At 48.4% G+C, this 23041-nt stretch overlaps 1 long non-coding RNA gene across 1 annotated transcript in view; it reads left to right on the forward strand.

Annotated features, from left to right (window-relative positions):
* The first annotated feature begins 1016 nt into the window (after nucleotides 1–1016).
* The window catches only part of LOC123774994 (uncharacterized), a 29216-nt gene continuing 7191 nt past the window's right edge, over nucleotides 1017–23041 (forward strand). Inside the window, exons 1-3 of the long non-coding RNA XR_011225980.1 lie at nucleotides 1017–1369; nucleotides 3535–3578; nucleotides 7680–7765. This is a non-coding gene — a long non-coding RNA (uncharacterized lncRNA). The remainder of the gene's footprint in view (nucleotides 1370–3534; nucleotides 3579–7679; nucleotides 7766–23041) is intronic.

A 23041-nucleotide genomic window follows, 5' to 3' on the forward strand; every position in this document is an offset into this window, starting at 1 on the left:
TATAGAAATAATGTTGGGTGAGCACTGTTATATAAGCCCTATTAAGTAAGCACTGCTATATAAGCATGCTTACATAATCATTGTTATTTAAACAATGCTGGTTAAGCATCGTAATATAAGCACTGTTAGGTGTGCGCTACTGTATAAACAATGTTAGGTAAGCACTGCTATATGCACTAATAGGTAAGCCCTACTGTATGAACATTGTTAGGTAATCACTGCTATATAAGCACTGTTAGGTAAGCATTGTTATATAAACACTGTTAGGTAAGCACTGCTATATAACAAATGTTAGGTAAGCACTGTTAGGTAAGCATTGTTACATAAACACTGTTAGGTAAGCACTGCTATATAATCACTGTTCGGCTAACACTGTTATATTAGCACTGTTCGGATAACACTGCTATATTAGCACTGTTCGGCTAACACTGCTATATTAGCACTGTTCGGCTAACACTGCTATATTAGCACTGTTCGGATAACACTGCTATATTAGCACTGTTCGGCTAACACTGCTATATTAGCACTGTTCGGCTAACACTGCTATATTAGCACCGTTCGGCTAACACTGCTATATTAGCACTGTTCGGATAACACTACTATATTAGCACTGTTCGGCTAACACAGCTATATTAGCACTGTTCGGCTAACACTGAAATATTAGCACTGTTCAGCTAACACAGCTATATTAGCACTGTTCGGCTAACACTGATATATTAGCACTGTTCAGCTAACACTGCTATAAGCACTGTTATACAAACATTGCTATCTAAGCACTATTAGGGTAACACTGCTATATAAGCACTGTTAGGCTAACACTATATAGCAATGCTATATACGCACTGCTATAAGCACTGTAATACAAACACTGCTATATAACCACTGTCATACAAGCACTGATATAAGACTGTTAGGATAACACTGCTATATAAACAAAGTTAGGTAAGCAGTGTGAGGTAATCAGTGTTGTGGAAGAGGAACACGTTTAGAAGAGACTCAGCAGTGTTCCAGGAACCCAGAGGTTGCCAGGTCGACCAATGTGTTAAGAAAACGAGTCATATTATGCGTCGTCCTGGACTGGTTAGCTGCGGCTCCGGCTTGACAACACAGCTCCAGTTTTTACACAGCGCCGACCCAGTGAACTGTGAGAGGTGCCAGCGCTCTCCTTGGGGAACATCTCTCAATACATCCTTTAGCGCCCGGGGAACCCCACACCAGCCACAAGTGTCCCGCCAGCAACACCTACTGAACCACTCACCTGCCACAGGTCTTGGTCAGTATCACCTCCTCTCAAGCAGTCGTCAACACCTTCACCTCTCCTGCAGAAGCCACGATGAAGTTCTTGCTGTTCTCAGCTCTGTTGTTGACGGTGAGTCGAGCTTTTTAATACCTTCGTTCCAGAGGAATAAGATGAGTATTCAATCACAATCTTATTTAATATTGTTTGTATACTCATGCGTCCAATAAATCATTTATTATGCTTCCCATATCCATCCTGTGAGTGGTTTTGAACTTTATACTCATCCTTTTAGTTATAAGAGACCCAAAACCCATTTTTCAGTAATAGTTGATCTATATCCTACTTGTCAATAGTAGTGGACAGAATAGGCATCCTGTGGTGGCATTGCATTTCATCATCATCCTGTTAGTGATCCTGCAAGCGGTAGTGAACCCCATACCCATTCTGTGAGTGGCAGTGGACTCCATACCACATCCTTTAGAGCGTTCCATACCCATTTTTTTAAAGTGGTTATAGTTCCCCCTATCCTTTAAGTGGTTATATACCCCATATACCTCCTGTGAGTGGCAATGGACCCCATATACCTCCTGTGAGTGGTAATGGACCTTCATATACCTTTCTGTGAGTGGTAATGGACCCCCATATACTGCCTGTGAGGGGTAATGGACCCCCATATACCTCCTGTGAGAGGTAATGGACCCCCATATACATCCTCTCAGTGGTAATGGACCCCCATATGTCTCCTGTCAGTGGTAATGGACCCCCATATGTCTCCTGTCAGTGGTAATGGACCCCCATATGTCTCCTGTCAGTGGTAATGGACCCCCATATGTCTCCTGTCAGTGGTAATGGACCCCCATATGTCTCCTGTCAGTGGTAATGGACTCCAATATACCTCCTGTCAGTGGTAATGGACCCCTATATACCTCGTGTGAGTGGTTATGAACCGCATACCCATCCTGGATGGTAGTACAGCCCATATTCTTTCTGTAAGTACAGAAAGAAAGAGTTGAATGGTACAACAGTCAACTGTGTGGTGTGGTGGTTCAATAGTACAACAGCCAACATTATGAACTGGTGGTTCAGTTGTTCAGCAGTTAACCATTGTGGTGTGATGATTCAGTTGTACAGAACATAACTTTGTGGTGAGGGAGTTCAGTGGTACAGCACTATAAAACTGAGAAAGCAAAAGAATTTGCAAGACATTGAGCCAGAGATTTTGCAAGAGATTGGTCAAGTGATTATTCAAAAGAGCAAGAGAAGAGGAGAGACGAGCAAGAAATTATAGTTCAAGAGATTGATTACCCGATTGAACAAGAAAATGGACAGGAGATTACACAAAAGAGCAAGAAATTGGTTGAGCGATAAAGAAATTGATTAGCAAGAGATTGAGCAAGACATTGAGTATAAAAATTTGCAAGAGACTGAGCAAACAGACTGAGCAATAGAATGAGTAAAAGATTGGAACAGAATTAGCAATAAGTTGAGCCTGAGACTAGTCAAGAGATTATTCAAGAGATTTGGTTTGAGAACGGACAAGGGAGTGAAGGAAAAGATTGTGTAAAAGACCAAGCAAAAAGTTATACAAAAGATTGTGCAAAAGATTGGGCAAGTGATTGGTAAAGAGATTCAGCAAGAGACTAGGCCAGTGATTGGACAAGACATTGGATGAGAGACTGGACTAGAGGTTGGGCAAGACATTGGAGGAGAGACTGAACTAGAGGTTGGGCAAGACATTGGTCAAGAGACTGAGCTAGAAGTTGGGCAAGACATTGGGCAAGAGACTGGACTAGAGGTTGGGCAAGACATTGGGCAACAGACTGGACTAGAGGTTGGGCAACAGACTGGACTAGAGGTTGGGCAAGAAATGGGTAAGAGATTGGGCTAGAGATTGGGCAAGACATTGGGCGAGAGACTGGACTGGACGTTGGGCAAGACATTGGGCGAGAGACTGGACTAGACGTTGGGCAAGACATTGGGCGAGAGACTGGACTAGACGTTGGGCAAGACATTGGGCGAGAGACTGGACTAGACGTTGGGCAAGACATTGGGCGAGAGACTGGGCTAGAGGTTGGGCAAGATATTGGGTGAGAGACTGGGCTAGAGGTTGGGCAAGACATTGGGTGAGAGACTGGGCTAGAGGTTGGGCAAGACATTGAGCAACAGACTGGGTAAGTATGACCAGATGAACTTTGCAAACCTTTACAAATATTAAAATTATCAAATCATCTGAAATTTCTTTCAGTTAGCTTAGACATATTAATTATTATTAAATTGTTTTGTTGTTTCATCAGATTGTTGTGGTGGGAACAATTTCTAAGCGCACACTCTATCCTGGGTAAGTACACTGTTTGTACGTTGTCCTTGTTAGTGATCGATGAGTGTCTAGTTGGTACGTTGTCCTTGGTAGTGATCATTGAGTGTCTGGTTGGTACGTTGTCCTTGTTAGTGTTCCTTGAGTGTCTGGTTGGTACGTTGTCCTTGTTAGTGATCATTGAGTGTCTGGTTGGTACGTTGTCCTTGTTAGTGATCGATGAGTGTCTTGTTGGTACGTTGTCCTTGTTAGTGATCATTGAGTGTCTGGTTGGTACGTTGTCCTTGTTAGTGATCGATGAGTGTCTTGTTGGTACGTTGTCCTTGTTAGTGATCCTTGAGTGTCTGGTTGGAATGTAGTCCTTGTTAGTGTTTCTCAAGAGTCTGTTGGTTACCAACCAGACACTCAAGGATCACTAACAAAAACAAGCCAACCAGACACTCAAGGATCACTAACAAGGACAAAGTACCAACCAGACACTCAAGGATCACTTACAAGGACAATGTACCAACCAGACAGTCAAGGATCATTAACAAGGACAAAGTACCTTATTTGGACCTAAAAAACTTAGAGGGGGAGGAGCTTGTTCGCACTGAGAGAAATTTAGAAAATATTAGGTTTAGTGTGTCTTGGGGCTCCACTGGGGTACAGGTCTACTGACCTAAAGGGCAAGCCATTCAACATCTTTGACAGATTGCAGGATTAAGTTAAAGTGTGCTTGAGTGTTCATGTACATCACTGAATCAGATTATTCCCTCCTAGGGCATTTACAGCTAGGATATATCTCAATTTGTTTTCAATATATGTGTCTTAAAATAATAATGTGTATTAATGTATTTGTGTTTAGTTATCTGTTCCCCTTTGATTATTGTTAAGTCATTTTCATATGTGGTTCTTATGTGCTGTACTCAAAAGTTTACTCTCCCCCTGTGTTCTCTTCCAGTTCTTGAGACCAACGTGACATGCGAGGGCACTTAGTTCTTTTCTAAAAAATATGAGTTAAAGCCCTGTAATCTGTATAAATGACAAAGTGACGTTGAAAAAGATACGGTTCAAAGTATCTGACACTTTCTAATACAGCCAAAGCCTCCTTATCTGTTGCAGAATAGCGGGCCTCCGGCCCCTTAACTTCCCTGCTAAAATACGCTATTGGTTGAGGAAGATTGTCATTATCGCGTTGCATTAAACATCCACCAATTGCTATGCAACTGACATCAGTGTGCACTTCCTACTCCTTAATAAAATCAAGTACTACCAATACTGGGGTGGTAATGAGTTGACTTTTTAATTTTGCATCAGCGTTATCATGCTTTGGTTTCCAAATTAATTTAATGTTTTTCTTAGTCAGCTCAGTTAAGGGCGCTGATGTACTTGCAAAACCCTCAATGTGGCGACGGAAATATCCGGATGCTCCCAGAAACCTGTGAACATCCCTTGCTGTCTTTGTAGTTGGCATGTCAGCAATGCCGCGACAGGAGTCGGGTTCAAATCGAAAACCGCCAGTGCTCACCTGGAATCCCAGAAACTTGAATTTCTGACATGCCAAAGTGCATTTCCCCCACATTAAGTTTGAACCCCGCCTTATCTAATAATATCAACGTCTGTCAAATCTCGTAAGTGGTCATCAAACGTCCTGGAGTAGATGACCACATCATCCAGGGACACTAATGAGTGCCTTCCCTGGACTGGACTGAGAATATAATTAATTACCCCTCTGAAATGACGAAGGGGGGTGTCTTTAACCCAAAAGGCATATGCATGAATTGATAAATATGAACACCATCAGAGAAAGTAGTCTTCTCTCTATCCTTCTCAGATACGGGAATGGCCCAATACGTTAATTTAGCATCCAGAGTGGAGAAATACTTTGCTGTCCTAAACTGATCTATTATTTCCTGAATCCGTGGTAAAGGGTACACATCACCTGTAGTAATTTCACTGACCTTCTGGTAGTCCACACAAAACCTGGAACTACCATCTGGTTTACGTACCAACACTACTGGCGACAACTATGGTGATGTTATAGGCTCTATCAAATTCTGTCTCAGCATATTTTGCCACTCATCCCTAATTACTTCCTTTGCCCTTTCCGGAAGCCTCCATTGCCGAGTGTAAATAGGAGGATGATCACCTGTTGGTATAACATGTTCAATTCTATCCAGAAGACCGATCTGGTCATCTTCCGTTGCAAACAGTCTAGGGAATTTACGTAATATCCCTCTCAAAAGTTTTCTATCTGACTGTTGCACATGTTGTAAGTCCAGTGCTGAGATTAACTTAACTACTTCTTGAGTATTACTATTTTTCTCTGTCTCGGTCTTGTACTTCCTCTGTTTAATGCCATCTGTAACATTCAGTGCACTACATTGTGCTGTGGTGGCTGGCATCTCCTCCTGGCTTTGATACTTAAAAATTCCCGTATTTTCAACAATCATAGCCTGAGACAACCTATCACCTGTCCTGAAACGATAGGTTTTATGCGAGAGATTGACAACTGGAATAAGGGCACCTTTATCAAGCACTGTGATTAAACGATGAGGGATTAATAACTTGTCACATCTCCCAGCCACCAGGAGGGTGGTACCTGGCGCAATATGACGTCCCACTGATATTTTAATAATCTTAGCCGAACGGGGTGAGTAACACTGTTTCATCAAGGCATGTAACCCACATGACTTCTTATCTGTGTCTGGAAGAGACTTAAACAACAACCGAGTGTAGTGGATGTTGTACTTTTGTTTCTTACTAATGGAAGCAACCACTGGCGGATGGTCTACCATTCTAATGGGATAAACTACCTGACCCAACCTCAATGTGTACTTCCTTGCTCCCTCGTGAGCAGAGAAAAGTTAACCCTTCCCAAAAAGTCCATTCTCCCCCAAAAATGGCCAGGGAATGCAAGATTCTCGACAATCGTGCAATAGTGCAGGTAAGATTCTCCCTTACTCACTTCAAAATTGAGTGTAATCTAGCCCAAGATATTAATATGTTGACCATTAACTGCTGTTAAATGCTTCCCACAACGCTTAAGGCGTGTATCTTTTAATGTGCTGAAGGCTGACTTTTTAATGAGAGTTGCTTGACTTCCGGTGTCCACAAAAACTGTCAATCTGACACCTTCCACCTTCATCTCAAATGTAGGTCTACCAGCCAGAGTACTGACCTGTCCTGGGTCACCGTTGATCCGTGCACTTGTGCACACATTTACCTGTAATGGCCTCGGCCATGACAACTCCAACAAATTTCATCAAAAATTTTAAGTCTCCCCAGAAGCCCGCTGGCTACGGGTAGGGGGGACAGAGGGGAGGTGAGGAGCAAGGTGTAGGGTTAATGGTGGAAGTGGGGTGGATAGAAGTCGGAGCGGTTGGTTGGATGGGTTGGGGGGGGTAGAGGGGAAGATGAGGGGAAAGCCGGGGGAGGGTTGTAACCAGGAGGGTTGTGAGGTTGGAGATTGTAGGGAGGGGGTTGCAAAGTTGCGGGTAATAGAGAGGGGGGGTTGTAAGGTTGTGGGTTGTAGGGAGGGGGGTTGTAAGGTTGAGGATTTTAGGGAAGGGGGTTGTAGACATGGGGGGGGGTTGTAGGGTGGGGGGTTGTAAGGTTGGTGGTTATAAGCATGGAGGGGTGCTTGGATGAGGCGGGGGTTTTGAGGAGGTAGGGAGGGAGGGAGGGGTGCTTGGGTGTGTGCTTTGTCCATACATGAAGGAGAAACATTTTCACTCCAAAACTTAACTTCAAGACCCGTCGTCGGACCAGGGTGAAATTTTAATGCCCTATTCGTATTCATATATTGTTACGGACTCGTCACCACCGTTTGAGTGTGGCCTGGTAATTAAAAGCGCCATCTTTGAGTCTGCACGCCAACCCCCCCCCCCCCTCCACCCCTGGAAATGCTACGTAGACTACGCCATCTATTGGTGGTGGTGTGATAGTGACAAATGGCTCAAGTTTCCTGCCTTGCTTAACGAGAGAGGTCGAAGTAGATGACCTCTGGTGAGGTGGCGGATCAAGATCAACACCACCTAGGTTGTGCTACGTGCATAATGTTAACTCCCCAATGAGTAAGTGTTACTTCCTGGTTTCGCCAGTACCGTCCATTTAATGGATTACGTGTTTGTGTCCACACAGGTGACGTGGGGCAGCAGTGATACTGAAGACGACAGTTTACCTAGGGCAAGCCACGAACTCTCTGCTTGGTCCTGGAAGACGACCACGTAAGTCGCTACTGATCTAAGCAATGCATTGGCTGCTGGATTTACGCAGTATTGATAGAGGTCGGCATACCCAGGAATTGGCTTGAGAGAATACCGGACGACAGTGAGGTGCCTGTAAGGAAGTGCTGCTACCCTGTAGTTAAGAGACTTCTGCAAGGGGTTAGCTACCCCTATATCTGGTAATTGATGACCCCAATCAGCGTGTGGCTGAAGTCCTCTGCCAGCAAGTAGCTGGAGAGCGGTAGTGGGGTAGGCACCTCATGACACTGTCTGTAGATTGGCCCACTTACAAGGTGAACTCGCCAGGGTTTCTCGGTACATGTGGACGAGGTACCGAGTGTTGGAAACTCTGGGACTGACGAATACTGCATTGTGTGCTTTTGGGTGTCCTGTGTGAAAGTGACACTTGTAAATTAGTATAGTAATATTCCATTTTTCATTTTTATCTATTTATGGTGTTGGTAAATATATTGGTGAAGGGAACAGTGTTTTGTTCATCCCTCCCGTATTTATCCATTGCATTATGTAGGCAATTATTTGAAAGCCACTACCGACTCGGGGTCGGATACTAGAAACAAGGTTTATCCATCAAGAACCCGGTTATTGGCCATTTCGTGACCGTAACATATATGAACTACAGTGAAACCTCAAAACGTTTTCCGAGCTCAGTCCTCCATGTGTCCAGACCGGAAGTCCCATTTATTGCCACCTTTCTTAATAGATTTCTCGAGCCCCAGTGAGAACCATAAATCACCTCGCCTGTTGACAAGGCGGTGACAGATGTCGGCAGCAGAATCTCGCCGACTATGCTCCACCAATGAATGAAATTCTCCCGTCTTATTATCTTCTCTAATTCGTAAATTAATACGCGGACAGATGGAAATACGTAACCGAAATTGACTACCATTTATCACTGTGAAACAAACACTGTAAACACCATTTGAATACAAATATGCGCACAAATATAAAAATAAAAGCATATGTTAAATTATTAGATGCTCGAAATTACTAGATTCAACTTGATAAAATGTAATTATATTACTATATTTCTATAACATTCGATGTTGACTGGTACCACAGTTTGAAAAAATAGTAAGAATTTCTTGTCTCTAAATAAGTCCAATATAAATCTGTACTAGCCACGCACTCACGGGGACAAAGTACCAACCAGACACTCGAGGAACACTAACAAGAACATACCAATCAAACATTCAAGGAACGCTAACAAGGATAACTTGCCAACCAAATATGCAAGGATCAATTACAAGGACAACGTACCAACGAGACACTCAAGGATCACTAACAAGGACAACGTACAACCTTGCTCTGGGGTTTCCAACTTCCTATACGCCAGTTCCAGCCTCCCAGTCACACGTGAACAAAGAATCGAGATCTTCAGGTTTGGGGATGACCCTCCAGTCCGATAAAATCAGGGTCTGAGGCACGTTACATAAAGTCCTCCCCCTTGTACCCGGTAACTCGCCAATCGGTTATCCGGAAGGGGTGACTGGAGTACATTCACCCGGCCGACACCTCATGTCACTAACGAGGTTGTCCTGGTCCAGCACGCTGTTTTCACGGAGCAGAGTCCAGATTCAACCTCACATCACCGTGGGCAAGCTGTCTCAATGTCACCAACCAAGTCCACCAGCCGCGTGGTCAAGACTGCAGGAAAACAGGAAGTGGAAGACGACTGGTCTACAAAGAAGTACGCTAATTGCAACGACTTATCAGCTCTCTCAAAACCTGCGGTTGCGTCGTCAATGGAAACCAAGATGCAACGCTGTGGACCCGGGTATGAACAGCACTATCCCCTACAGCGTGCTGCTGAATCGCCTACCACTTCAATACCCCCTCCCCGCTCAGCTCGTTGTCGCCGTGTGGGGGCTTAGTGGGCGGCTACCGGAGTGTGATGCTCCTTGGGACAGTCCTCTGTCCTTTTCTAGCCTTGTGCTCCTGCTGCCGTCCTCTCCAATTCTGCTGGGCATCTTTTCCTTTTCCTTCTGTTTCGTTTTTCTCCCCTCTCTTCTCCTATCTGCTTGCCGTTTCCTGCCGACCTTTTGCTCGTTCTGGTTCTTCCCTTGGACTTCTTCTATTTTGACGCCCGGGTGCTTGAGGAGGCATACTCTTGCACCCGTAGAACTGTAGTACCCGACGTCGAGAGCGAGGGGAACCTTTTATTGTCAATCTCCCTTTCGTCACAGAACCCGATCTCGACGGACTGTCAGTTTCTTAAGGTGGCGTTTGTGGGGCGTATACTCACGACGCACCCCTAGGAGGCCCCGACAAGATCGGCGATAGCTTCTTGTTGGGTGTCCTGCCTCTAATTGTGGCTCCATGGTGGGTGTGGGGGCACATTCGTGAATGAATTCTTCTTTTCGTCAAGATGATAACCCCTGTTTCGGCTTCTGGTTTACCTTCTCAGGCTTGTGGGGTGGGCGACCAAGCCCCCGAGTTGGTCCGTATTGGAAGACCGGGCTCTGTAGCCTCCGCTGCATTGGGCCCCGATCTTGCTCCTCCTTTGGCCTCTGACTCCTTCCCCTGGCTCCTCTCCCTCTTCTGTGGTTGGGTCGAGCCCCAAGCCCCCAGTGGTGACTACCTCGTCCCCTGGCGCGGCTCCTTCTCTAGTTGTAACTACTGCGCCTTTTAACCCCTCTCTCTCTGGGGGTTCTCACCGCCGTCCTCGTCACGGCCGCCCTCGCTCGATTCCTTCCAGTTCTGCTACCTATCAAGCCTTGTTTGGTCCCGCTTCGTGGGCCAAATATTTTGATCTCCTCCCTCTTGATTCTGCGCCTCCTGACGATTTCTCCCTCCATCGACATCTCATTGATTCCGTGGATGCCTCCATTACTTTCAACCCCACTCGTCTCGGCACACGTGTCGTTGCTGCTCCTTCTCAGGATGCTGCTTCCCGCTTGGCTGCCTTATCCTGCCTTGGCGAGACCCCCGTTCGGGTCTCGAAGAACGCTCAGTTTAATGCCAGTGTTGGCACTATTCTGCTCCCGCCCCATGTTGCGACCGGTGTTCGGGACCTGCGCGACTGCCACGACGATATTCGACATATCCTCGCTGCCCAGGGCCATTCTATTCTCCAGGTGGACACGTTTACTCGTCCCCCTCGTGGTAGTCGCCGTCAACCCCTCCGGGTTGTGAAGATTAAATTTGATGGTCGGACCCTTCCACCCTCTGTCATTCTTGCTGGTGCCAGGTGCTCTGTCCAGGAGTATATTCCTTCTCCTAGGCTCTGTAACAAGTGCTGGAGGTTTGGGCATGGTGCCCTCCGCTGCTCCGGGACTGTCTCTCTCTGTCCTTTGTGTGGTGGCGAAGGTCACTCTAAGTCGGAGTGCACTTCTCCCCAGGCTCGTTGCCTTAACTGCGGTGAGGCCCATCCTACCTTCTCCCGTGCGTGTGTCCATTACAAGCTTGAGACAGCCGTCCTCAACTTGATGCACCGGGAGCGTTTATCATTTCCTGAGGCGAGGCGCCAGGTTCGCCGGCTCCCGCCTTATGCTAATATCTCTTATGCTCGCGTGTTGCGCTCTTCCTCTCCTCGACCTTCCCACCTTCCTCAGACTCACAACCGTTTCCGGGCCTTGGACCCTGATGCGCCCACTGCCCCCTCCTCTGTTCCTTTGGGTTCTCTCCCGAAGGATCCTCCTCCTGGTCCTCTGTCTGGGGTTCCCCTTCCTTCTACCCGGTCTGTCGTGTCTTCTGTGTCTTCTTCCTCGTCCCCCTCCGATCCTCCTTCCCATCCTCTTCCTCCATCTATCGGCTCTCCCCACCGCCTGTCGGTGCGGGCGGATGTCCATCGCTCTCCTAACGGCCGTCGTGTGTGCTCTCGTTCGGCTTCTCCTGTTGAGACACTGGAATCCGTTGCCCGGTACGTAGTTGCTGGGACACCGGTCTCTTTAAGTCAGAAGCGTAAGCCTGGCTCCTCTCCTTCCTCTTTCACGGCGGGTAAGAAGGCTTCGCTTTCTTCCTCAGCTCCTCCTTCTGGCTCTGTTGCTCCTTCCCCTCCCGTTTCAGTGCTTGCGCCCCCTGTTCCTGCTATGGAGGTTTCTTTGGCCCCTGCTTCCCTTTCGGTTGCTGCTCTTGCTGGGGTGCGCTCCCCTCTTTCTACTCCCCCTCTTCCTGCTGCTGTCCTTGACTGCTCCTCTCCGTTGTCTCCTCCTCTTCCTCCTCCTCCTCCTCCGGACCCTGCCCGCCCACCTCTGATCTGTTCTCCCGTTTCCTTCCCTCCGCCTTTGCTCAGTTTACCCATGCCCCCTAACCCTGACTTTGCTGACCCTGATCCCGACCCTGATATTCTTTAACGTGCTCTGTTGCTCTTTCGCCTTTGTTTCTTCCTTGTTCTCTGTTTTTGTCCTTTCTCTTCTCGTCGTTGTCCATTCTTCAATGGAACGTTCGAGGTTATTACGCCAATTTCCTCGAACTCCAACTTCTGATTTCGCGGTTTTCGCCCCTTTGTGTCTGTCTCCAGGAGCCAATGCTTGGTGCTCGTCCTGGTCGTTTTCGTGGCTATTCCTTTCTCTCCCCCCCCCCCAGCCTTTGCTGGGGCTTCTAATTCTTCTGCTCTCTTGATTCGGGCTGATGTTCCCTTTGTTCCTTTACTTTTTCCTTCGCCTCTCCATTGTTCTGCTGCTCGTATCTTTGTGGGGAAATGGTACACAGTTTGTTCCATTTATCTCCCCCCGAGTGTCCCGCTCTCTCTTCCTGATTTGAAACACCTCCTAGACTCCTTGCCGGAGCCTGTGCTCCTGCTGGGTGATTTCAATTGTCGTCATTCTCTTTGGGGTGACGTTCTGACGAATACCCGGGGTCGCCTTCTTGAACCGTTTCTCCTCTCTTCTTCCCTGTCTCTTCTGAATTCTGGTGAGCCCACTCATTTGGACTCTCGGACTCGCACCCTCTCTTGTCTTGATCTTTCTCTCTGCTCTTCTTCTCTTTACTTAGATTTCACGTGGCAGGTTCTTGATGACCTCCATGGAAGTGATCATTTCCCCATCCTTGTTTCCTTTTTCTCTTTTCGCCCTTCCCTCTCTTTCAATAGGTGGCAGTTTGCTAAGGCAGACTGGACCCTATTTACCCTCAGTGCTGCTCTCTCTGACCTCTCCCTTCTGCCTCTCTCTCGCGCTCTCCTCCTTTTTCATGACACTGTCTTCAACGCTGCCCTCCGCTCTATTCCTCGCTCTTCCTCTCGGGGTCCACGGAAGTGCGTTCCCTGGTGGAATGCGGACTGTGCTCGGGCTGTCCGCTGTAAGCGTGCAGCCTGGAAGAGGCACCGCCGTAGGCAGACGACCGATTCTTTTTTTTTCTTTCGGAAAGCGAGTGCGGTGGCCCGTAGGGCCATCCATACGGCTAAACGTGAATGTTGGGCATCTTATGTCTCAACAATTACGTCCGAAACCCCTCTGGCCCAGATCTGGAAGCGTATCCGCAAGATAGCGGGTAAGTTCGTTCCCGATGTTTCACCAGTCCTTCACCTCCATGATACTCTTGTGGCGGACCCGTTGCAGGTCGCTTCCGAACTGGGTTCCCACTTTTCTTCTGTTAGCTCTGGTCTTCCTCTTCCCCAATCTTTCCTTCTTCGTAAACCTGTCCTTGAGTCTCGTCCTTTAGATTTCTGCAATCTTCAGCTTCCCTATAATGATCCCTTCTCTCTCTCTGAACTTCGTTCTGCCCTGGCCCTCTGCGGTTCTACGGCGGCGGGCTCCGATGGTATTCATTATGAGATGCTTCGCCATCTTCCTCCGAGCACGTCTCAGTATTTAATGAGTCTGTATAATCGGATCTGGGAGTCGTCGTCAGTCCCTGAGGACTGGCTCGATGCCGTTGTCCTCCCTGTTCGCAAACCGGGGTCTCTGGGTACTTCCCCTAAGGACTTTCGCCCTATTGCTCTCACAAGTTGTGTCTGCAAACTCTTTGAACGTATGGTTAACGTTCGTCTGATGTGGTTCCTGGATCACCATCACCTCCTCTCCCCTTCTCAATTTGGTTTCCGCAAGTGCCGCAGCACGACAGATGTCCTGGTGAACTTGGAGGTCTATATTCGTACTGCTTTTGCTGCGAAGACCTCCGTTGTTGCCGTCCTTTTTGACCTAGAAAAGGCTTACGACACCACTTGGCGTTATCATATCCTATCTCAACTTCATTCATTTGCCCTTCGTGGTCATCTCCCTCTCTTTCTCCGCAGCTTCCTCTCTCGTCGTTCCTTTCGGGTGCGCCTTGGTACCGCTCTCTCTCCCTCTTTTCAGCAATACGAAGGTGTGCCCCAGGGTAGTGTTCTGAGCACTACTCTTTTTCTGGTTGCCCTCAATGGTCTTCTTTCCTCTCTTCCTTCTGGTGTCTTCTCCGCTCTCTATGTCGATGATCTTACCCTTTGTTGTCAGGGTGATGATTCGCCTCTCCTTCAACGCCGGCTTCAACTTGCAATTGATGCCGTGTCGTCTTGGGCCACAGGTCATGGCTTCAAGTTTTCTACTTCTAAGACTTGTGCCATGACTTTTACGCGGAAACGGGTTGTTCTTCGTCCCTCTTTGTCACTTTATGGTCATCCCCTTAAATACAAAGATTCCGCGAAGCTTTTGGGGTTATTCCTTGACACTCGTTTGTCTTGGTCTCCCCATATCTCTTACCTCCGTGTTGAGTGCTCTAAGGCCCTTACCCTCCTTCGGGTCTTGTCCCATACTTCTTGGGGGGCAGATAGGCGCACTCTCCTTGCTTTACATTCCTCTCTCGTCCTGTCTAAGCTCGATTATGGTTGCCCTGCTTACTCGTCTCCTTCTCCTCCTACTCTTGGCCGTCTTGATGCTTTGCACCATACTGGGTTGCGCCTCAGTTCTGGTGCCTTTCGTTCGGCTCCCATCCTTAGCTTGTATGTTGACACTGGCTTCCTGTCTCTCCAGGTCCGCCGTGATCGCTACTGTCTTCGCTATCTTGCGCGGTCCTTGCAACATCCTTCCTCTCGCCTCTGTCGTGCTTTAACTTTTACCCCTCCTGCGGTTCCTGTTCCTCTTCACCACCTCCCTCTTTCTGTCCGGTTATCTCGCCTACAGGATTCTCTTTCCGTTCGTATATATGATGTTTCTCCTCGTGTTGTTCCTTCTTTACCCCCGTGGAGAGTCCTTCTTCCGCGGTTTTGTACATCCTTGACCCGTATCACTAAAGCTTTTACCCCTCCTACGGTTCTAAAACGCCTTTTCCTCGAGCACTTTTCTTCTCACTCCCGCTCAGTTTCTGTCTTCACTGATGGGTCTAAGTCTGCGGATGGTGTTGGCTACTCTGTTGTTTTTCCTGATCGCACTTATATGTGTCGATTACCTCCGGAGACTAGCATCTTTACAGCAGAGCTTTATGCTATTCTCTATGCTCTTCGTCTCTTGCTTTCTCGTTGTCAGTCTTCCTTTGTAGTTGTTGTTGACTCTCGTAGGGCCCTCATGGCTCTCGGGTCCTTTAATCCGGTTCATCCAGTAGTTGTCGAGATCCAGCATTGGCTGTTTCTTGTTCACAGTAAATTTAAGTCGGTTGAGTTTTGTTGGGTTCCCAGCCATATTGGTGTGTCTTTAAATGAGCGTGCGGATGCTGCCGTCAAGGAAGCTGTCCGCTCTTGTCCCATCTCTCGTAAAGGTATTCCATATTCAGACTTTTACCCGGTTATCCATTCCTCCGTCCTTACCCGTTGGCAGGCTTCTTGGTCGTCTGTTACTGGTAACAAACTACGTACTCTGAAATGTTGTGTTTCCTCGTGGCCGTCCTCCTTCCACCGTAACCGGCGATGGGAAACAGCTCTGGCGAGGTTGCGTATTGGCCATACTCGCTTATCCCATGGTCACTTGATGGAGCACTGCCCTGCTCCTTATTGTCCTAGTTGCATTGTCCCTCTTACGGTCGTGCATGTCCTTCTTGAATGTCCTGACTTCCAGGACGAGCGTGTCTTGCTTTCCGACCGCCCCTCGCGGTCACCTGTCCCTCAATAGAATTCTTGGTGACTCGGATACTTTTGATATCGTTCGCCTTATGCGTTTTTGTTCTCGTATTGGCATCCTTGGTGATATTTAGCGCCCTCTGATTATTTTGCGCATTTGATGGTGTTACATAGCCTTCCCGGTTTGGTGCCTTCTTTTGATAATTACTTGCTTCTACTATCTGCTTGTCGTTTCCTGCCGACCTTTTGCTTGTTTTGATTATTCCTTTGGACTTCTTCTATTTTGACGCCTGGGTGCATGAGGAGGCATACTCTTGCACCCGTAGAACTGTAGTACCCAACGTCTCGAGCGAGGGGAACCTTTTATTGTCAATCCCCCTTTCGTCGCTGAACCCGATCTCGACGGACAGACAGTTCTTAAGGTGGCGTTTGTGGAGCGTATACGCACGACGCATATATGGTCCCTAGGACCATATATGCGTATATCGTCGTGCGTATACGGGCCCTAGGGGGCCCCGGCATGATCGGCGATAGCTTCTTGTTGGGTGTCCTGCCTCTAATTGTGGCTCCATGGTGGGTATGGGGGCACATTCGTGGATGAATTTATCACTCTTCGTTTGTATGTCATTGAATGTTTTTGTTGTACCCTCTAGGGCTCGTGAGGTGGGCGACCAAGCCCCATAGTCGGCCTGTCTTGGAAGACCGGACTCTGTAGCCTCCGCTGTGTTGGGCCCCAACCTAGCTCCTCATTTGCCTATCCAGACTTCTTCCCCCTGCTCCCCTCACTCCTCTGTGGTTGGGTCAAGCCTCATGCCCCCAGTGGTGACCACTTCGTCCCCTGGTGCGGCTAAGTCTCTCATTGTGACTACTGCGCCTTTTGTCCCCTCATTCTCTGGGGGTTCTCAACGCCGTCCATGCCACGGCCGCACTCGCTCGATTCCTTCCCGTACTGAAGTGTATCAGGCCTTGTTTGGTCTTGCTTCATGGGTCAAATACTTTGATCTCCTTCCTCTTGATTCTGCGCCTCCTGACGATTTCTCCCTCCATCGGCATTTTGTTAATTCCGTGGATGCGTCTGTTACCATCATCCCCACTCGTCTCAGTACACGTGTCGTTGCTGCTCCTTCTCAAGATGCGGCCTCCCGCTTGGCTGCCTTATCCTGCCTTTGCAAGACCCCTGTTTGGGTCTCAAAGAACGCTCGGTGTAATGCCAGTGTTGGCACTATTCTTCTCCCGCCCCATGTTGAGACCGGTGTTCGGAATCTGCAGGACTGCCGCCATGACATTCGGCATATCCTTGATGCTAAAGGCCATTCTGTCCTCCAGGTAGACTCGTTTACTCGTCCCCCTTGTGGTCGTCGCCGTCAACCCCTTCGGGTTATGTCGATCACCTTTGATGGTAGGACCCTTCCACCCTCTATCATTCTTGCTGGTGCAAGGTGCTCTGTCTAGGAGTATATTCCTTCTCCTAGGCTCTGTAACAAGTACTGGAGGTTTGGGCATGGTGCCCTCCGCTGCTCTGGGACTGTCTCTCTTTGTCCTTTGTGTGGGGGTGAAGGTCACTCTAAGTCGGAGTACACTTCTCCCCAGGCTCGCTGCCTCAACTGTGGTGAGGCCCATCCTACCTTCTCCCCATGCCTATATCCATTACAAGCTTGAGGCAGCTGTCCTCAAGTAAAGCACCAGGAGTTTTATCTTTTCCTGAGGCGAGGCGCCAGGTTGTCCGGCTCCCGCCTTATGCTAACGTCTCTTATGCTCGAGTGTTGCGCTCTTCCTCTCCTCGTCTTTCCCACCTTCCTCAGACTCGCAACAGTTTCCGGGCCTTGCACCGGAAACGGTGCAAGGTACCGTTACCTTGATACTGATACGCCCACTGCCCCCTCCTCTGTTCCTTTGAGTTCTGTCCCGAAGGGTCCCCCTCCTGGTCCTCTGTCTGGGGTTCCCCTTCTTTCTACCAAGTCTGTCATGTCACCGTTGTCTTCTTCCTCGTCTCCCTCCGATCCTCCTTCCCATCCTTCTCCTCTGTCTGTTGACTCTCCCCGCCGCCTGTCGGTGCAGGCTGATGTCCATCGCTCTCCTAACGGCCGTCGTGTGTGCTCTCGTTCAGCTTCTCCTGTTGAGATGCTGGAATCCGTTGCACGGTACGTTGTTGCTAGGACACCGGTTTCTTTGAGTCAGAATAGTAAGCCTGGCTCCTCTCCTTCCTCTTTCCCGGCGGGTAAGAAGGCTTCGCTTTCTTCCTCGGCCCCTACTACTGGCTCTATTGCTCCTTCCCCTCCCATTTCAGTGGTTGCGCCCCCTGTTCCTGATATGGAGGTTTCTTTGGCCCCTGCTTCCCTTTCGGTTGCTGCTCTTGCTGGGGTGCGCTCCCCTCTTTCTACTCCCCCTCCTCCTGCTGCTGTCCTTGACGGCTCCTCTCCGTTGTCTCCTCCTCTTCCTCCTCCTCCTCCAGACCCTGCCCGCCCACCTCTGCTCTGTTCTCCCGTTTCCTTCCCTCCGTCGTTGCTCAGTTTACCCATGCCCCCTAACCCTGACTTTGCTGACCCTGATCCCGACCCTGATATTCTTTAACGTGCTATGTTGCTCTTTCGCCTTTGTTTCTTCCTTGTTCTCTGTTGTTGTCCTTTCACTTCTCGTCGATGTCTATTCTTCAATGGAACGTTCGAGGTTATTATGCCAATTTCCTCGAACTCCAACTTCTGATTTCGCAGTTTTCGCCCCTTTGTGTCTGTCTCCAGGAGCCGATGCTTGGTGCTCGTCCTGGTCGTTTTCGTGGCTATTCCTTTCTCCCCCCCCCCCCACCCCCAGCTGTTGCTGGGGCTCCTAATTGTTCTGCTCTCTTGATTCGCTCTGATTTTCCCTTTGTCCCCTTACTTTTTCCTTCGCCTCTCCATTGTTCTGCTGCTCGTATCTTTGTGGGGAAATGGTACACAGTTTGTTCTATTTATCTCCCCCTGAGTGTCCTGCTTTCTCTTCCTGATCTGAAACACCTCCTGGACTCCTTGCCAGAGCCTGTGCTCCTGCTGGGTGATTTCAATTGTCGTCATTCTCTTTGGGGTGATGTTCTGACGAATACCCGAGGTCGCCTTCTTGAGCCATTTATCCTCTCTTCTTCCCTGTCTCTTCTGAATTCTGGTGTGCCCATTCATTTGGACTCTCGGACTTTCACCTTTTCCTGTCTTAATCTTTCTCTTTGCTCCTCTTCTCTTTACTTAGATTTCACGTTGCTGGTTCTTGATGACCTCCATGGCAGTGACCATTTCCCCATCCTTGCATTCTTTTTCTCTTTTTGCCCTTCCCTCTCCTTCCCTAGGTGTCAGTTTGCTAATGCGGACTGGAGCCTATTTACCCTCAGTGCTGCTCTCTCTGACCTCTCCCTTCAACCTCTCCATCGCACTTTCCTCGTTTTTCATGACACTGTCTTCGACGCTGCCCTCCGCTCTATTCCTTGCTCTTCCTCTCATGGTCCACGGAAGTGCGTTCCCTGGTGGAATGCAGACTGTGCTCGGGCTGTCCGCTTTAAGCGTGCAGCCTGGAAGAGGCACCGCCGTCGGCAGACGGCCGATTCTTTTCCTTTCTTTCGGAAAGCGAGTGCGGTGGCCCATAGGGCCATCCGAACGGCTAAACGTGAATGTTGGGCATCTTATGTCTCCACAATTACGTCCGAAACTCCCCTGCCACAGATCTGGAAGCGTATCTGCAAGATAGCGGTTAAGTTCGTTCCCGATGTTTCACCGGTCCTTCACCTCCGTGGTACTCTTGTGGCGGACCCGTTGCAAGTCGCTACCGAACTGGGTTCCCACTTTTCTTCTGTTAGCTCTGGTCTTCATCTTCTCCAATGTTTCCTTCTTCGTAAACCTGTCCTTGCGTCTCGTCCTTTAGATTTCTGCACTCGTCTTTGACTTCCCTATAACGATCCCTTCTCTCTCTCTGAACTTCGTTCTGCCCTGGCCTTCTGCGGTTCTACGGCGGCGGGCTCCGATGGTATTCATTTTGAGATGCTTCGCCATCTCCCTCCGTGCACGTCTCAGTATTTACTGAGTCTGTATAATCGGATCTGGGAGTCATCGTCAGTCCCTGAGGACTGGCTCGATGCCGTTGTCCTCCCTGTTCGCAAACCGGGGTCTCTGGGAACTTTCCCTAAGGACTTTAGCCCTACTGCCCTCACAAGTTGTGTCTGCAAACTCTTTGAACGTATGGTTAACGTTCGTCTGATGTGGTTCCTGGAACACCAATACCTCCTCTCCCCTTCTCAATTTGGTTTCCGCAAGTGCCACAGCACCGCAGATGTCCTGGTGAACTTGGCGGTCTATATTCGTACTGCTTTTGCTGCGAGGACCTCCGTTGTTGCCGTCCTTTTTGACCTGGAAAAGGCTTACGACACCACTTGGCGATATCATATTCTATCCCAGCTTCATTCTTTTGGCCTTCGTGGTCATCTCCCTCTCTTTCTCCGTAGCTTCCACTCTCGTCGTTCCTTTCGGGTGCGCCTTGGTACCGCTCTCTCTGCCTCTTTTCAGCAATACGAAGGTGTGCCCCAGGGTAGTGTTCTGAGCACTACTCTTTTTCTGGTTTCCCTCAATGGTCTTCTTTCCTCTCTTCCTACAGGTGTATGTTCCACTCTCTATTTCGGTGATCTTACCCTTTGCTGTCAGGCTGATGATTCGCCTCTCTTTCAGCGCCGGCTTCAACTTGCGATTGATGCCGTGTCGTCTTGGGCCTACGATCATGGCTTCAAGTTCTCTACTTCTAAGACTTGTGCCATGTCTTTTACTCGGAAACGGGTCGTTCTTCGTCCCTCTTTGTCACTTTATCGTCATCCCCTTGAGTGCAAAGTTTCTGCGAAGCTTTTGGGGTTATTCCTTGACACTCGTTTGTCTTGGTCTCCCCATATGTCTTACCTCCGTGTTGAGTGCTCTAAGGCCCTTCCACTCCTTCGAGTATTGTCCCATACTTCTTGGGGAGCGGATAGGCGCACTCTCCTTGCTTTACATTCCTCTTTCGTCCTGTCTAAGCTCGATTATGGTTGCCCTGCTTACTCGTCTGCTTCTCCTTCTACTCTTCACCGTCTTGATGCTTTGCACCATACTGGGTTGCGCGTCTGTTCTGGTGCCTTTCGTTCGACTCCCGTCCTTAGCTTGTATGTTGACACTAGCTTCCTGTCTCTCCAGGACCGCCGTGATCGCTACTGTCGTCGCTATCTTGCACGGTCCTTACAACATCCTTCCTCTCGCCTCTGTCGTGCCCTTTAACTTTTACCCCTCCTGCGGTTCCTGTTCCTCTTCACCACCTCCCTCTTTCTGTCCGGTTATCTCGCTTACAGGATTCTCTTTCCGCTCGTTTTTCTAATGTTTCTCCTCGTGTGGTTCCTTCTTTGCCCCCATGGAGAGTCCCCCGTCCGCAGTTTTGTACGTCCTTGACACGCATCACTAAAGCTTTTTACCCCTCCTACGGTTCTAAAACGATTTTTCCTTGAGCAGTTTTCTTCTCACTCCCGCTTCGTTTCTGTCTTCACCGATGGGTCTAAGTCTGCGGACGATGTTTTCTACTCTGTTGTTTTTCCTGATCGCACTTATATGTGTCGCTTACCTCTGGAGAGTACCATCTTTACAGCGGAGCTTTATGCTATTCTCTATGCTCTTCGTCTCCTGCTTTCTCGTTGTCAGTCTTCCTTTGTAGTTGTTGTTGACTCTCGTAGGGCCCTCATGGCTCTCGGGTCCTTTAATCCGGTTCATCCAGTAGTTGTCGAGATCCAGCATTGGCTGTTTCTTGTTCACAGTAAATTTAAGTCGGTTGAGTTTTGTTGGGTTCCCAGCCATATTGGTGTGTCTTTAAATGAGCGTGCGGATGCTGCCGCCAAGGAAGCTGTCCGCTCTTGTCCCATCTTTCGTAAAGGTATTCATATTCCGACTTTTACCTGGTTATCCATTCCTCCGTCCTTACCCGTTGGCAGGCTTCTTAGTTGTCTGTTACTGGTAACAAACTATGTACTTTTAAATGTTGTGTTTCCTCGTGGCTGTCCTCCTACCATCGGAAACGGCGATGGGAAACAGCTCTGGCGAGGTTGCGTATTGGCCATACTCGCTTAACCCATGGTCACTTGATGGAGCGCCGCCCTGCTCCTTATTGTCCTAATTGCATTGTCCCTCTTACAGTCGTGCATGTCCTTCTTGAATGTCCTGTCTTCCAGGACGAGCGTGTGTCTTGCTTTCCGACCGCCCCTCGCGGTCACCTGTCCCTCAATAGAGTTCTTGGTGACTCAGATACTTTTGATATCGTTCGCCTTATGCGTTTTTGTTCTCGTATTGGCATCCTTGGTGATATTTAGCGCCCTCTGATTATTCCGCACATTTGATGGTGCTACATAGCCTTCCCGGTTTGGTGCCTTCTTTTGATAATTACTTATCAATTTCTGGGGGGTACTTATGGCCTGTGGAAAATAATTTCCACATTAACTTTAGTTATAAAATTATACATTAAATCTTTGTAGGAGTTACTCAAAGTTTAAGAAAAATTAGCATATTAATGCGTAAGTAATAACTGCGTTCGTAATCAACGAATGCTGCCATAAGCAAGGCTTCGCCAACCTGGCTCACGCCACAGTAGACAATTCAGAGGCTAAATTGACCTCTAATTATAATTTAAAGAGTATAGGGTTAGTATAAATTAACCAGTTATTAAGAACCCTACCGAATCAGCATTGTTGATCCACATTCGCCAAAGGATGAATGTGTTTTGTGCTTCGAATTACTAAATAACATGCAATTTTTTCTCCTCCGCTGGAGGTGGGTAAATGTGGATGGCTCGATGTCATTGTTTATTGTTCATCGTAGTTCAAGGGGTTAACTGAAGTTTAAACTGTGGATGATTTTACACCATACCTATACCTCAGTTTGTTGGTTTAGTCATTCTACACGTCCAGGGCGGAAACAGTTCATCTCCGACCCTCACTCAAACGTTAAGTCCCCTAGCTCATTTGGTTGTATATTATCTGGGCAGTTAGTACATCATGGGTGCAAGGGAAAGGTTCGGCTGGTTATAGTACATTAAAACAACACACCAATGTTTGTCAACACACTATTAAACACTATGTAATTCGTGTTACAACACTCGAGCAATCATACATTGATATTATGAGCATAATGTTACAACTAGTGGCAGGTGGATTCGTCTTTCGACCGTCACAGGGGGAGGACGTGTCTGCTGTGCTCTGGAGTCTTTACCAACCATGTGTTGTGAGCAGTCGTTGGTGGTGACGTTTGCCGGGACCCTGCGCAGGTGTGGTACGCCGGCTGGCGGTAATGACGTCGTTTGGGTCCTCAATCCGGCAGATTCACTCTGCAGAGCTGGAG

The sequence above is a fragment of the Procambarus clarkii genome, chromosome 92 (assembly GCF_040958095.1).
Source record: "Procambarus clarkii isolate CNS0578487 chromosome 92, FALCON_Pclarkii_2.0, whole genome shotgun sequence".
Taxonomy (NCBI): domain Eukaryota; kingdom Metazoa; phylum Arthropoda; class Malacostraca; order Decapoda; family Cambaridae; genus Procambarus; species Procambarus clarkii.